We start from the raw sequence: 14,971 nt of genomic DNA on the forward strand, positions 1-14,971 counted from the left end.
AGCTTTTTTTAAATAAATCAATGTTCTTTTGGTTGTGTGCCATGTATATTTGTTTATTGCATGGGCATTGATCGGTTCGGAGGAGACTTTGAACACGAGGTTTTTGGTACATCCCCTGATCAAGATTAAAGATACCAATTGAAGCATTATATCTTTTATTTTGCTGTAAGTAGGCAATCTCAAGGGATTCTGTAGTGTTCTAAATTTAAGAAGTTACTGCGCAATGGTCTTTTTTCTTTTTCTCTTGATTTACAGCTCTGCTATATCTGGAGGAGATTGAACATTTACAGTATCAAGACTCATTACCTGGACTGATATACTACACCTGCTCGGGAGTGGTATTTATACCTTAATTTGCGCCAAGGACATAGTGTCCTCCTATTTTTATATTAAGGTTTACAAGTCATTTGGATAGACTTGTTGTATTGTCTCTTGGCTGCCATTCCATTTTTTACTTATGTGATATTTGGAATTTTGCAACACATTAATAAGTATTGTTTGTGTTTGAAACTTGTCACATTGATATACACTGTGGACTTTGTATTGGGTATCACTTATGCGAGTATAGTTATTTCCCAATCATCAGTATCAATCTCATTAAGTATTGTCGTTGGTTGTAGTATTTTAGGTTTTATCACAGGGCACGCTTATTAATTCACAAAGTTTTCCCTTTTTTGCTGGTCACTGTGCATTAAATATTAGGTTATCTCATATGTGAGCAGAGTCCGCTCTCACTCATATCCAATATCGTTGTTGTTTTTTGTAGCATTTTAGGCACGTTTTGGTTTATATCACAGTGCACTATTATTGTCACAAAAGTTCTTGCTGTATTGGTAGTTAAAAGGGATATGTGTGTAAGAGACACACAAAAAGATCCCCACTAGGGCGCACTGCAGACCTGAGTGGTATTAGATCCTGGTCTATAGATGCGCTAAACATACAACATATATACTTTATTAATAATTAAAAATTTTACCTTAAAAAACCCGGAAGCTACTGATATTGCTAAGGTGTCAGGCCTCTCAGTAAATCAGAAGGTATATCTTCTTGTATGCCACTATCACTGATACTCCTCTTGAAAAGTCCCTTTGGATGAGGTATTAATATACCTTTATATATACCATATTACTGTATGTAAAGAGGAAAATAAATCAGTAATGCTGGCTAGGTATACACAAATAAGTTGCTCAATGTTGGTGAATGGATAGTGATAACTTATTGGAAGCTTGTCCCATAATTATTGGTATAGGGATGCACCTATTCTATGGGTATAGGAGTCTTAGAAATACTCTTGGCATGTGCTGTGTAGATATAATGCTAGTGTTTAGACAGCCATACCATTTCAACACATACATTGGTAAGTATGCGCATAGAGAATCACGCTATATCTATCAGACTCCACGTGATGGTAGTTGTGTAACTCCTGGCTGCTATTCCTGATGTTAATACTCTGAAGTATATCTACAGCTGCTGCTCCCAGACACATCCCATTGTGTATTGCATTTAGCAGGTACGTGATGTGGCATGAGAAGTATATTATCACTCACAGTGGTGCCACTATGTAATCACGTAGTTGGAGATTTTGTCCTGCAATAGTGCCAGATAGAGCTACACCTAATATTGTGTGCTCGTGTGGTATAATTACTGCAGCTTAGACACACAATATGTGTTCGTGTCTATGCTGTAGTGATGGATCAAGCAGTGTGGTCAATAGTTTATATTATTATCATATCCTATATTCGATCGTGCATCTGTCAGTGCAGTGGAGTGTGACCGTGGTCACGTGTTGATAATGCTCGCGAGACAGCAGCATTAGTACAAAAATCAATACTGTTGCGTGGACACAGTGAGTATCTTCCTGCAGGTATGTGTTGCTAATGTATTGCAATGGTATACTAGCACTGATTTATCCCAACATGTAGCGATAGCCGTCAATAAAAGCAGTGCAGCTTAATCATCTACTGGAGACTGGGGTGGATGAAGTCGCAGTAGGCAACGAAACGGACTTCACGTCGGGTTTAATAATGTTACGTTTAAATATGAAGCTACTCTAAGGGTCTACATACTGCTTAAACTTTGCTACTATTCTCAGTAAAAGTGATAGATATTTTGATCCTGCAATAAGTGTTGACCGGCATATGAATAACGCTATCCTGCGGGAGGCCACCCACATGTTAACACAGCCGCGCGTCCTAACACCGCCATACCATTGTATGGTACACTGTATGTTACACAAATAAAGCCAGCACTGACGTTCATATGGCTGGTAGTTGGCGTGCGGTCTCCAGTAGATGATTAAGCTGCACTGCTGTTATTGACGGCTATCGCTACATGTTGGCATAAATCAGTGCTAGTATACCATTGCAATACATTAGCAACACATACCTGCAGGAAGATACTCACTGTGTCCACGCAACAGTATTGATTTTTGTACTAATGCTGCTGTCTCGCGAGCATTATCAACACGTGACCACGGTCACACTCCACTGCACTGACGGATGCACGATCGAATATAGGATATGATAATAATATAAACTATTGACCACACTGCTTGATCCATCACTACAGCATAGACACGAACACATATTGTGTTTCTAAGCTGCAGTAATTTTACCACACAAGCACACAATATTAGGTGTAGCTCTATCTGGCACTATTGCAGGACAAAATCTCCAACTACGTGATTACATAGTGGCACCACTGTGAGTGATAATATACTTCTCATGCCACATCACGTACCTGCTAAATGCAATACACAATGGGATGTGTCTGGGAGCAGCAGCTGTAGATATACTTCAGAGTATTAACATCAGAAATAGCAGCCAGGAGTTACACAACTACCATCACGTGGAGTCTGATAGATATAGCGTGATTCTCTATGCGCATACTTACCAATGTATGTGTTGAAATGGTATGGCTGTCTAAACACTAGCATTATATCTACACAGCACATGTCAAGAGTATTTCTAAGACTCATATACCCATAGAATAGGTGCATCCCTATACCAATAATTATGGGACAAGCTTCCAATAAGTTATCACTATCCATTCACCAACATTGAGCAACTTATTTGTGTATACCTAGCCATCATTACTGATTTATTTTCCTCTTTACATAATATGGTATATATAAAGGTATATTAATACCTCATCCAAAGGGACTTTTCAAGAGGAGTATCAGTGATAGTGGCATACAAGAAGATATACCTTCTGATTTACTGAGAGGCCTGACACCTTAGCAATATCAGTAGCTTCCGGGTTTTTTAAGGTAAAATTTAAAATTATTAATAAAGTATATATGTTGTATGTTTAGCGCATCTATAGACCATGATCTAATACCACTCAGGTCTGTGGTGCGCCCTAGTGGGGATCTTTTTGTGTGTCTCTTACACACATATCCCTTTTGTCCATGTGTTTATCCCTGGCAGCACGCGACCTAAACCATTTACGGTTATAGAGTTCAGAGCGAGGTTTTGCAAACTCCTTCATGTATTGGTAGTTAGCACTCCAGTATTTTAATAGGTAAGAGCGCTTTGTTGTATATATTCACCACTATTGCAGTAAGGTGTATGGTCTGAGGAGAGGACGTGTCTGTACTGAAACACCACGTGTTTGCATATACCTGCTCTGATGCTTTGAATACAAAGTAAGTTACTTACAGAAAAGGCTCCTGTGTGCTTCCTCCACCGCTATTTCTTCATGTCTTCTCTGTCCGGGAAGTGGAGACACTGACTACATCCAGGCCACAGCTCCGTGTCCTACTGTGCATGCTCACACTAAGAGGATCATGGGAGTTGTAGTTTTTAGACCTTCAAAACGGATCACGTGTCACATACTGTGTAGATTAGAAACAAGACAGTAACATTTCCCAGGCACTGTGCTAGGGAAAGATAGTTTCTTCTGCATGTAGATGTGTATGCTCCTCCTTGTCCTTAATATATTTCAGTAAAGCTGCTTTAGTTCCTCCTTTTGGCCAATGTTGATATGAAGGAGGTAACCTGGATATGACATAACCCCGGAGGCTGTAATAAAACTGTAACGCAATTTCCCCCTCACCCCCTGGGAGATGTGTGGCTACATTAATTGTGATCAGGGTTGCCACCTTCGACTGACGGCCAAACTGGAGATTTTTTTTTTAAATGACACTGTTGTCTTGACAACGGGACACTATGTAACGTCACACGGCGTCAAGTTGCCATGACCACGTGGCACTGCATGATGTCGAGACATCATGTGGCGTCTCATTGTCATGGCAACGGGCACGTGACGTTCCTGTTGGCATGGCAACGAGCGCCATTTGACGCCACTCAGCCATATTGATAGTTGTCACCCTGCTGTTGGAGGGATAGGTATGAAATATGGTGTCCTTTCTGACACAAAGGGACAGAAGAGAGGGACTGTGGGTATTTCTTTTAGTGTCACATGCAGCGGGAGGAATAGATGTGTGGGGCTGTGTGTCCTGTCGTGTCACCCTGAAGTGTGATGAACAGATGTCAGGGACCGAGTCCTTTCTGTCTCTGCCACCTTGCAATGGGAGGGACAGATGTCAGGGACTGGGAGTCTGTGTTACACTGCAGTAAGAGGGACTGTGGGTCCTTCCTTTCTGTATCACCCTGCAGTAGGAGTGACCGATGTGAGGGACTGTGGGCATTTCTGTTCATGTCACGCTTCACTGGGAGAATAGATTTGAGGCAGTGGGAGGGACGATGTCCTTTCTGTCTGTGTCACCCTGATATGTGAGGGACAGGTGTACAGATGTAAGCTGCTATTGGTCCTCTCTCTCAGTCACCCTGCAGTGGGAGGTACAGATTTGAGAGACCGTGGGTCCATTCTCTGTGTCCCCCGGCAGTAGGAGGGACTATGTGTCCTTTCTGTGTATATAACTCTGCAGTAGGAAGGACAGGTGTGAGTGACAATATCCTTTCTGTCTGTGTCACCCTGATGTGTGAGGGACAGATATAAGCTTCTGTGGGTCCATTCTCTCTGTCACTCTGCAGTGAGATGGACAGATGTATTGTATTGTATTGTATGTCTTTATTTATATAGCGCCATTAGTGTACATAGGGCTTCACAGTAGTAATACATGTGGTAATCAAATAAATAACAGATAATATAAATAACAGATCATGGGAATAGGTGCTTTAGACATAAAAGTAACATTTCGGAAGAGGAGTACCTGCCCCGAGGAGCTTACAGTCTAATTGGTAGGTAGGGAGAACGTACAGAGACAGTAGGAGGGACTGTGGATCCTTTCTGTCTTTGTCCCCCTGCAGTGGGAGGGACAGATGTGAGGGACTGTGTGTTCTGTTTGTGTCTCCCTGCAGTGTGAGGGTGTTACGCCGGTGCTGCCCGCAGACCAGACCCGTTCCTTTCACTGAGGTGAGGAACGTATAGAAGCACGCACCCGCAGCAAAGGGAGCGTGTCCGGAGTGTGGTGATTTTGGCGTTGCCAGGCCAGGTGTATTTAGCTAGCAATACTTGCCGGTACCGGTGTAGAAATGCCGTTGTCGTTGCCGTTAGCCAAGGTCTGGGATTGGAGAATTCTGGAAGGTCGTTTGTCCAAGCAGGGGTCTAGAGCCAGAGAGAGACGTCCGCCAAGCCAAGTCGTAACCTGAGTGAATGAGAGAGAAAACGCCAGAGTAGTAATCCAAGTGAAAACTATGTCGAGCAATGAATGATAGGAAGGACTGGCATTATAAAGTGTGGCTGACCAATCAGAAGTGAAGGCAGACCTGGAGGACTGCGTGGAGCCATCCTGGATAGGTTCCCTTGATTGGCAGGCAGGTGAGGACTCTTGTCTTGACAGGAGATCATATTCCTGTGTTGGGGGCGGGTTTTCACTGCCAGAGCAGTGAATAAATTAACTTCGCCCGAGCAACATGGCGGCCGCGTGAGGTACTGCTGGAAACCGGGAACGCCGAGGATGACGGGGAACCCCCAGAACCGACGGAGGTGAGTGGCGCTGGCGAGGGATGCGTGCCACGGCAGCAGGAGGGAATATATCAGCAGAGGAACCAGGGCGCGGGCGCCGCGATCCCTGATTCCTCACAGTACCCCCCCCTTCAGGATCGGCCTCAGGACGATCCTTCCATGGTTTTGATGGAAACTTCTTACGAAAGCATTTGAGGAGTCCTGGAGCATGAATATCTTTCAGGGGTACCCATGACCTCTCTTCGGGTCCAAAACCTCTCCAGTGGACCAAGAAGTGGACTTTACCTCTTGAAAGACGGGAATCCAGTAGAGCCTATATTTCATACTCTTCGTTACCCTGTAAAATCACAGGATCTGGTTTCGAAGTGTGATCCGGAAAGAGGCTACTGGAGATAAAAGGTTTGAGAAGTGAGGTGTGAAAGACATTCGGAATTCTCATGCTTTGAGGAAGTTGGAGTCGAAAAGAAACCGGATTAACCTGCTCCAAAATGGAAAAGGGACCCAGGAACCTAGGAGCCAATTTGAGGGAAGGCGTTTTGAGACGGATGTTCTTGGATGATAGCCAAACCTTGTCCCCGGGTTTGTATTCGGGTGCCGGACGACGGTGACGATCAGCCTGATTTTTAGATGTCAAGGATGCTTTTTGTAATGCAGATTGTATTCTGGACCAAGAGTCTTGTAGGAGAGCAATATGTTCGTCCACGGCTGGTACCCCAGAGGATTCTTTAGTAATAGGTAGGCGAGCCGGATGGAATCCGTAGTTGATAAAGAAGGGAGTCTCGTGGGTGGACTCATTCCTGGAAGAATTGAATGCGTACTCAGCCCAGATAAGTAATTCTGCCCAGTCATCCTGAGAATTAGAGACGAAGCACCTTAAGTATTTCTCGAGGGATTGATTAACCCTCTCGGTCTGTCCGTTGGATTGAGGGTGATATCCAGAAGAAAAGGAAGACGAGATACCTAGTCTCTTGGTGAAATTTCTCCAGAACTTGGAGACGAACTGGGAACCCCGATCGGACACGATGGATGTGGGAATCCCATGGATCCGGAAAATCTCTTTGGCAAAAATATCCGCAAGGGCGGGTGAGGAGGGTAATCCTTTGAGAGGGATAAAGTGTGCCATCTTGGAAAACCGATCTACTACCACAAGAATGGTATTCATGCCATTCGACCTAGGCAACTCCACAATAAAATCCATCGAAATGTGGGACCAGGGACGCTCCGGAATAGGTAAAGGTAAGAGAAGACCCTGAGGTTTCTGACGAGGAATCTTGTTACGCGCACATACCGGACAGGACCGTGTAAATTCCAGAATGGTTTTAGCCATATTGGGCCACCAAAAGGTACAACGGATGAGGTCCAAGGTTTTCTTGAATCCAGGATGCCCTGCCGAACGGACGGCGTGTCCCCAGTCCAGTATTTCAGGGATAAATTTGGGTTCCACATACAAAGAGTCTTTAGGAACCACAAGACCGGACGGGAGATTCTCTCGAGACTTGATGAACTTCTCCAGATTCTTGAATGCCACAGCTGCTAAGATTCTTTGTTTAGGGAGGATGGACTCAGTGGTTTTCTCTGATCTCTCTTCAGAAGAGTATTGCCGGGAGAGAGCATCCGCCTTGACGTTCTTAGTGCCGGGAATGTATGAGAGAACAAAATTGAATCTAGAGAAAAATAACGACCAGCGAGCTTGGCGAGGACCTAAGCGACGGGCATTCTCAATGTACAATAAGTTCTTATGGTCCGTAAGGATGGTGAATGGCTCTTTTGACCCCTCCAGAAGATGTCTCCATTCTTGAAGAGCCATTTTGACGGCCAAAAGTTCCCTATTGCCCACGTCATAATTCCTCTCTGCCGATGAAAATCTTTTGGAGAAAAACCCACAAGGATGAAGTTTATCCTGGGAAGAAAATTTCTGCGACAGAACCGCCCCAGCCCCACAGTCCGAAGCGTCAACCTCTAAGGTGAAGGGGAAATTCGTGTTAGGGTGTCGAAGGATGGGAGCAGAGACAAAAGTTTGTTTCAGTGTCTCGAATGCCGTGACAGCTTCTGGAGACCAAGATGAAGGGTCTGCACCTTTTTTGGTCAGTGCCGTGATAGGAGCGACAATGGTGGAAAAGTTGCGGATAAACTTCCGGTAATAATTAGAAAAACCCAAAAACCGTTGAACAGATTTGAGGGAATTGGGTTGTGGCCAATCCACGACGGCCTTTAGCTTCTCTGGGTCCATGGCCAAACCTTTGTTGGAGATGATGTATCCGAGAAAAGAAGTGGTAGACTGATGAAAAATGCATTTCTCCATTTTAGCAAACAACCGGTTCTCGCGGAGGCGTGAAAGCACAAACTTCGTATGGATGATATGATCCTGTAAGTTTTGAGAAAAAATAAGGATGTCATCCAGGTATACAATGACAAATATATTAAGAACGTCTCGAAAGATGTCATTGATGAAGTCCTGAAAAACTGCCGGTGCGTTGCATAACCCGAAGGGCATCACTAGATATTCGTAGTATCCGCTATGGGTGTTGAAGGCAGTCTTCCATTCATCGCCCTCCCGGATGCGGATGAGGTTGTATGCCCCACGGAGATCCAGTTTAGTAAAGAGATTGGCCCCCTGAAGTCTATCAAAGAGTTCGGAGATGAGTGGGAGTGGATAACGATTCTTCACCATGATATGGTTCAGACCCCGGTAATCAATACATGGTCTGAGAGTACCATCTTTCTTTTTGACAAAGAAGAATCCAACCCCCGCAGAATTGGAATGACGTATGAAGCCCCGCTTAAGATTCTCACGAATATATTCGTCCATAGCTTTGGTCTCGGGCAACGAGAGAGGATAAGATTTGGCTTTCGGCAAGGTATAACCAGGTACCAGATCAATCGGACAATCGTAGGAACGATGAGGAGGTAGAAGTTCAGACTGAGCCTTGCTGAAAACGTCCAAGAATTCGGCGTATGGAGAAGGCAACTCCCTCAGAGAACTTGATGTATTGGCTAATAGAAAGGATGGTTGCTTGATAGAGGAAAAAGGTTTCTCTGACCTTGACCTCCAGTTAATAGGGTTAGGAGACACCCAATCGATGAGTGGATTATGCTTCTGTAACCAGGGCAAGCCAAGCGTGATAGGTGTTCCTGGGGCATGAATGACATCAAAACCCAGAGTCTCTTTGTGAGAATGAGTAGAAAGGGTGATAGGTCCGGTCTCTAAGGAGATATAAACCGGGGTGAGAGGTCGATTATCAATCCCGACCAAGGCAACGGGAGAGTCCTTCCTGGAAAGCGGAATTTGATTTTGCTCAGAAAAGGTTTGATCTATGAAATTCCCTCCTGCGCCGGAATCGATAAATGCAGCAGTGGAGGTGCGGAAAGTCGGTCCTGAAAGGGAGACGGGAATAGTGAATCTTTTGGGAAGTTCCCTTCTGGGAGGGGGACAAGGAGATTCAGTACCCAGAGAGCGCCCCTTCGTACTCACTGGGCTTAGTCGTTTCCCGGAGATGGAGGATGGTTACGGGTACGCTGCTCAGAAACTCCGCAATGATGGCACGATTCCCCAGTAGAGCGAAGTTGTCGTGACGGTACCCGAGGTTGCTGAACTCCAAGTTGCATCGGCTCTGGAGCCTCCAGCGCCGGTAACGGGGATACGACGGGTCTCTGGTTAGTAGAGAACCTGGAAAAGGAAGCACGGAAAGGCGTAGCCCGGGGAAGCTGACGCTGAGCGCGGCGTACCTGAAGGCGCTGATCCATACGAGTAGCCAGGGTGATGAGATCCTCCAGTAACTCTGGCCTGGTGTGGGAAGCAAGTTCATCCTTCAGAGACTCCGATAGACCTTTCCAGAAGATGGCGACTAAAGCCTCCTGACCCCAATGAGTCTCAGCTGCTACGGTTCTGAATTCCAAGGCGTATTGACCCACAGGCCGACGTCCCTGTGTAAGCTCTAGCAGGGTATCAGAAGCAGTCTCTTGATGTGCGGGGATATCAAAAACCTGTCGAAAGTCCCGTCTGAAGGCCGCGTAATCGCGGGTAATATCAGGGCATAGTTCCCAGATCGGAGAGGCCCATGCCAGTGCATTACCTGTGAGCAGACTATATACGTAGGCTACCTTTTTCCGGCCAGTAGCATACAGCTGGGGAGCCATCTCGAACTGGATCTCGCACTGGTTGAGAAAGCCACGACAGGCGTGTGGATCCCCTGCGTAGGGCCTTGGAGCCGGAATCTTCGGAACTGAAAATGAAGTGGAAGATAAGTCAGGCTGCGCCGGGGGTGCAGCCGCAGGCGGAGCCTGTAAAGGGCGGTCCGATACCTGTTGGGAGAGGAGAGCCACTTGATCCGTTAAGGCCTGTATTTGTTGGTACATGGCCGTCATCATAGAGTCCACAGTCTGGTCTGCGTCTTGTGGGCTCGACATAATGTTACGCCGGTGCTGCCCGCAGACCAGACCCGTTCCTTTCACTGAGGTGAGGAACGTATAGAAGCACGCACCCGCAGCAAAGGGAGCGTGTCCGGAGTGTGGTGATTTTGGCGTTGCCAGGCCAGGTGTATTTAGCTAGCAATACTTGCCGGTACCGGTGTAGAAATGCCGTTGTCATTGCCGTTAGCCAAGGTCTGGGATTGGAGAATTCTGGAAGGTCGTTTGTCCAAGCAGGGGTCTAGAGCCAGAGAGAGACGTCCGCCAAGCCAAGTCGTAACCTGAGTGAATGAGAGAGAAAACGCCAGAGTAGTAATCCAAGTGAAAACTATGTCGAGCAATGAATGATAGGAAGGACTGGCATTATAAAGTGTGGATGACCAATCAGAAGTGAAGGCAGACCTGGAGGACTGCGTGGAGCCATCCTGGATAGGTTCCCTTGATTGGCAGGCAGGTGAGGACTCTTGTCTTGACAGGAGATCATATTCCTGTGTTGGGGGCGGGTCTTCACTGCCAGAGCAGTGAATAAATTAACTTCGCCCGGCGCGCGCTGTTCAGGCGCGCGCCCGAGCAACATGGCGGCCGCGTGAGGTACTGCTGGAAACCGGGAACGCAGAGGACGACGGGGAACCCCCAGAACCGACGGAGGTGAGTGGCGCTGGCGAGGGATGCGCGCCACGGCAGCAGGAGGGAATATATCAGCAGAGGAACCAGGGCGCGGGCGCCGCGATCCCTGATTCCTCACAGAGGGACTGTGTGTCCTGTCTGTGTCTCTGCAGTGGGAGGGACAGATGTGAGGGACTGTGGGTCCTGTCTGTGTCTCCATGTAGTGGGAGGGACAGATGTGAGGGACTGTGTGTCCTGTCTGTGTGTCCCTGCAGTGTGAGGGACAGATGTGAGGGACTGTGTGTCCTGTCTGTGTCTCTACAGTGGAAGGGACATATGTAAGGGACTGTGTGTCCTGTCTGTTTCTCCTTGCAGTGGGAGGGACAGATGTAAGTTTCCTGTCTGTTTCTCCCTGCAGTGGGAGGGACAGATGCGAGGGACTGTGTGTCCTTTCTGTCTGTGTCCCTATGCAGTGGGAGGGACAGATGTGAGGGGCTGTGTGCCCCTGCAATGGGAGGGACAGATGTGAGGGGCTGTGTGTCCTTTCTGTGTGTGCAATCACCTCACATGTCTGTCTGTGAGGTCTCTCCCAACATACAAAAGCTGCGTCAATAGAAGCACCGACAGCACTGAGCAGTGCGGACGCTCCGTAATGAGACCATCATCCTCAAAGAGGATGTGTTCAGAAGGGGCTTCCGCGAGCGTCTGCATGCGCGCTGAAGAGCTGGGATTTTCAGCCGACAGCTGCAATTGTTCCCAAGCGTGCTGTCGGCTGAAACACCCAATCAGAGCGAAGCAGCGTGACGACGTTGGCACCATGATGTTGACGTCGGTGCTTCTTGGGTTATTGGCCCAGTGACGTCAGTGCCCCGCCTCCGATCGCGCACGCTGGCTCGCCTGCTAGTCCATGTTATCGCTCCTGATTGAGCAGGCGAGCCACAGCGTCAGCGCGGAGGAGCACTGTCTGTGCTTCTATACTGTAGATGCAGCCTAAGCCTCTGTCTCTTTCTCTCTCCGCAACTGCACTGATTGAGATTGGCCGTCTCTTGTCATGTGATCTCTCGTCTGCAGAGTCTTCTGGGATTTGTAGTCCTGCTTATCTTCCTTTACAATTTTATTTACAGATATGTGAACTACAAGTCCCAGAATCCCGTGTAAAATTGACATCATAATGATTCAACCAATCAATGCAGAGCTGTGGTAACCACAACCCTCCCCATCCTACACAAGGCTGCAGCAAGTTATTCTGTTTTCTGATCAGCTTAAAGCACTCATTCACGTAAGCGCGCCACTGTTCACTGCCGTCCAGACCACCCGCCCTACTGGAGATTTCAGGAACAAACCCGTAGCCTGGAGAAGGGGATGCCAAACCCTAAGTCTCCGGGTGAAACCCGGAGAGGTGGCAACCCTGTCAGTGTGATGCAATGCAATACCTGTGGCTCACAAGAAACTGGAGCCTCAGCTGCTGGGAACCTGGGGTGTACCTGAGTTGATGCTCGGTAGCGCCTCCACCTGTAATGGGATTCTACTGTGTGGAATGACCCTGTTACAGGACAATAAAGAATACACAGGTTAAAACAATAATAGTTTACAGTACACATCAGAGAACCAATAATAAAGGTGATACCCACTCACAGGCCTCGCAGGACCGTGCCCACACCCCAGTGGAGTTTACCCCAATGAACTAAGCTGCTCCAGGTACCGGACCATCCCAGTGTCCATCGGATCAATCACCCACCCGTGTGTGAGACAACGCTGCCCCCACTTGCCCATGTATGGTTGGTGCACTTAGTTGGGTACCTGCCGGGTGTGTCGACACCCGGGCGCGCAGTGATGCTGATGGGATCCACGGATCCAGTGACGGCAACTGCGAGGCCTCCACCTCTACGTGGGGTGGGTCCCGCACGGATTGTATCAGCGTATGAGATTGTTCTTTGTTGCAAGTGTCTGAGCCAGATCACCTGAGATCAGAATGCAGCCGCATCCTGACTCTGTCCCTCACTCTGGTACTTCAAAGCAGTGTCCCTATCTACGGGCCTGTCCCTGCAGCAACCACAAGCTGAGGGGAGTGGGGACCAAGCTGGGGCCTAAGGGCGTCTCTGGCCTAGTGCAGTGGGTCACTGACTCACTACACACACACCCTACCCTTCTGCTGTCCCAGTTACCACTGACCAACTCACTCACTAACTGCCCAACTGTATAACTGCCTTAACTACAAATGCAGCCGCCCTATTGGCTAAGTGACGTCTGTTCCTGAGGCTCATGGGACATGTAGTCCCTGTCTTGAGCCTTTCCCTTATTGGCCGCTGTTCCGGGGGTCCTGCTGTGCATGTGCGAAGTGTCTCTCACGCTGGCGCCAACTCCAACATGGCCGCCGGACTAGGGGATTCTCTGCGCATGCGCGACTACAATGCGCATGTGTGAGGATTAACAAAATGGCGGCGCCCTGCTATGGGAGCTGCCAGCGACTCGGTCGCCGCTCCAACTGCCCACAGACATCCCCGCACTCTTCCCATCCCCCGCTGCCGGGCGCAGCGAAAGGTAAGAGGATGAAGGGGGACCGTGTCACATTCTCCCCCTGGTGAAAAGACGAACGTCCCCGCTTGGAACAGCATAACACATCTATACACACAATGAGTTAAATAATAAAAATGCATCATATAACACAACTTAACCATCATTAACGACTTTACATAAGATTGTACATTTGTGTAAACATCACAATAATGGAGTGTATTTTACTCCTAGACCACTGCTGAGCCTTATAGTGGGGTGCCCTAAATGAATCGTAGGCTACCCGGTTGGGAGAGTACCTCATTCTTTGGCTTCGGTGAAGCTCTTGTTCTACTCCCTGTGGGGAGTAATGTATATAGTCCTGAGGCTCAGCCTCTCCCATTGAGGGTATAAATGTCTCTGAAAAGTCTCTTTGTGGGAAGAAGCATGGGCTTCTGTGGTCCAAAGGTTGCTCATTTGAGCCAGCCTAGGGGGCGTTGTTTGTCGGGGCCCTTTTCCCGTGGCCTCTCCAGGAGGTGCACCAGGATTTTGGGGTCCCTTTGAGAGAGTCCCTCCATAGGATCCTCTACGGTCTCATTGATGGTTTCCAGTACAGTCTCTTCGCTAGCTTTGGATTGTTCCAGCTCACCGTCCAGTGGTGTGGCCAGTAACTCTGGTTCATCGTCTCCCACCTGCGCAATGGGGAGAAGGTGGTTACGGTTACCCGACCATTTGTGTCTTTTATACGGTAGACCGAGAGGCCCGGGATCTGGGACTAGACCTTGAACACACCGTCATACCAACGGTCAGCGAGTTTGTGTTTCCCGGGAATCCCTAGGTTGTGGAGAAACACGGCATTTCCAGGACGGATTTCCGGGTGTCTGACCTTGTGGTCATAGCGCCTCTTGTTGTTGACATTGAGTTGGGCAGAGGACTTCTCAGCTTGCTGGTAAGCCTGTTGCAGGTTTTCCTGAAGACTTTGCACGTATTTGAAGTGCATTACGTTATGTATCCCGTCTGTTGACACTCGCAGACGTACACCCACTGGCAGCCTGGCTTCGCACCCAAACATAAGGAAGTATGGGGAGAATCCCGTGGACTCGTGTCGGGTACAATTGTACGCATGTACTAGTGCTTCCACATGTCTACTCCACAGTGTCTTCTGATCGCCTTTCAACGTGCCGAGCATGTCAAGCAACGTCCAGTTGAATCGCTCCGGCAGAGCGTCACCCTCCGGATGGTACGGAGTTGTCCGAGACTTGGTGATGCCCAGAATTTTGAGCAGATCCCGGATCAACTTGCTTTCAAAATCCCTGCCTTGGTCAAATTGAAGGCGGTTGGGTAGACCATAATGCACAAAGTACTTTTCCCATAGAATCTTCGCCACCATGATGGCCTTCTGGTGTTTGCTTGGAAAGTCCTGAGCATATCGTGTGTAATGGTCCATGACGACCAGCACGTTACAGATCTCTCGGGCGTCAGGATCGATGCACAAGAAATCAATGCACACCAAGTCTATGGGGCCCAAGCTTTT

General features: G+C 48.0%; 3 protein-coding genes across 7 annotated transcripts in view; all 3 read right to left on the bottom strand.

The window, feature by feature from the left end:
* The window catches only part of LOC142466701 (uncharacterized), a 29,881-nt gene extending 26,070 nt beyond the window's left edge, over positions 1 to 3,811 (bottom strand). For 2 of the 3 annotated variants that reach the window (XM_075572017.1, XM_075572018.1), the window contains exon 1: positions 3,660 to 3,810. The gene's annotated coding sequence lies outside the window, so the exon portion shown is untranslated. Of the gene's footprint in view, positions 1 to 3,659 lie in introns of all 3 variants that reach the window. The other variant, XM_075572019.1, reaches the window with a different exon arrangement.
* Positions 1 to 14,971, bottom strand: part of LOC142466363 (uncharacterized) — a 790,214-nt gene that overhangs the window by 338,674 nt on the left and 436,569 nt on the right. The window lies entirely within an intron of this gene.
* The window catches only part of LOC142466695 (uncharacterized), a 431,792-nt gene that overhangs the window by 185,927 nt on the left and 230,894 nt on the right, over positions 1 to 14,971 (bottom strand). The window lies entirely within an intron of this gene.

Source organism: Ascaphus truei, chromosome 15 (genome assembly GCF_040206685.1).
Source record: "Ascaphus truei isolate aAscTru1 chromosome 15, aAscTru1.hap1, whole genome shotgun sequence".
Lineage (NCBI taxonomy): Eukaryota > Metazoa > Chordata > Amphibia > Anura > Ascaphidae > Ascaphus > Ascaphus truei.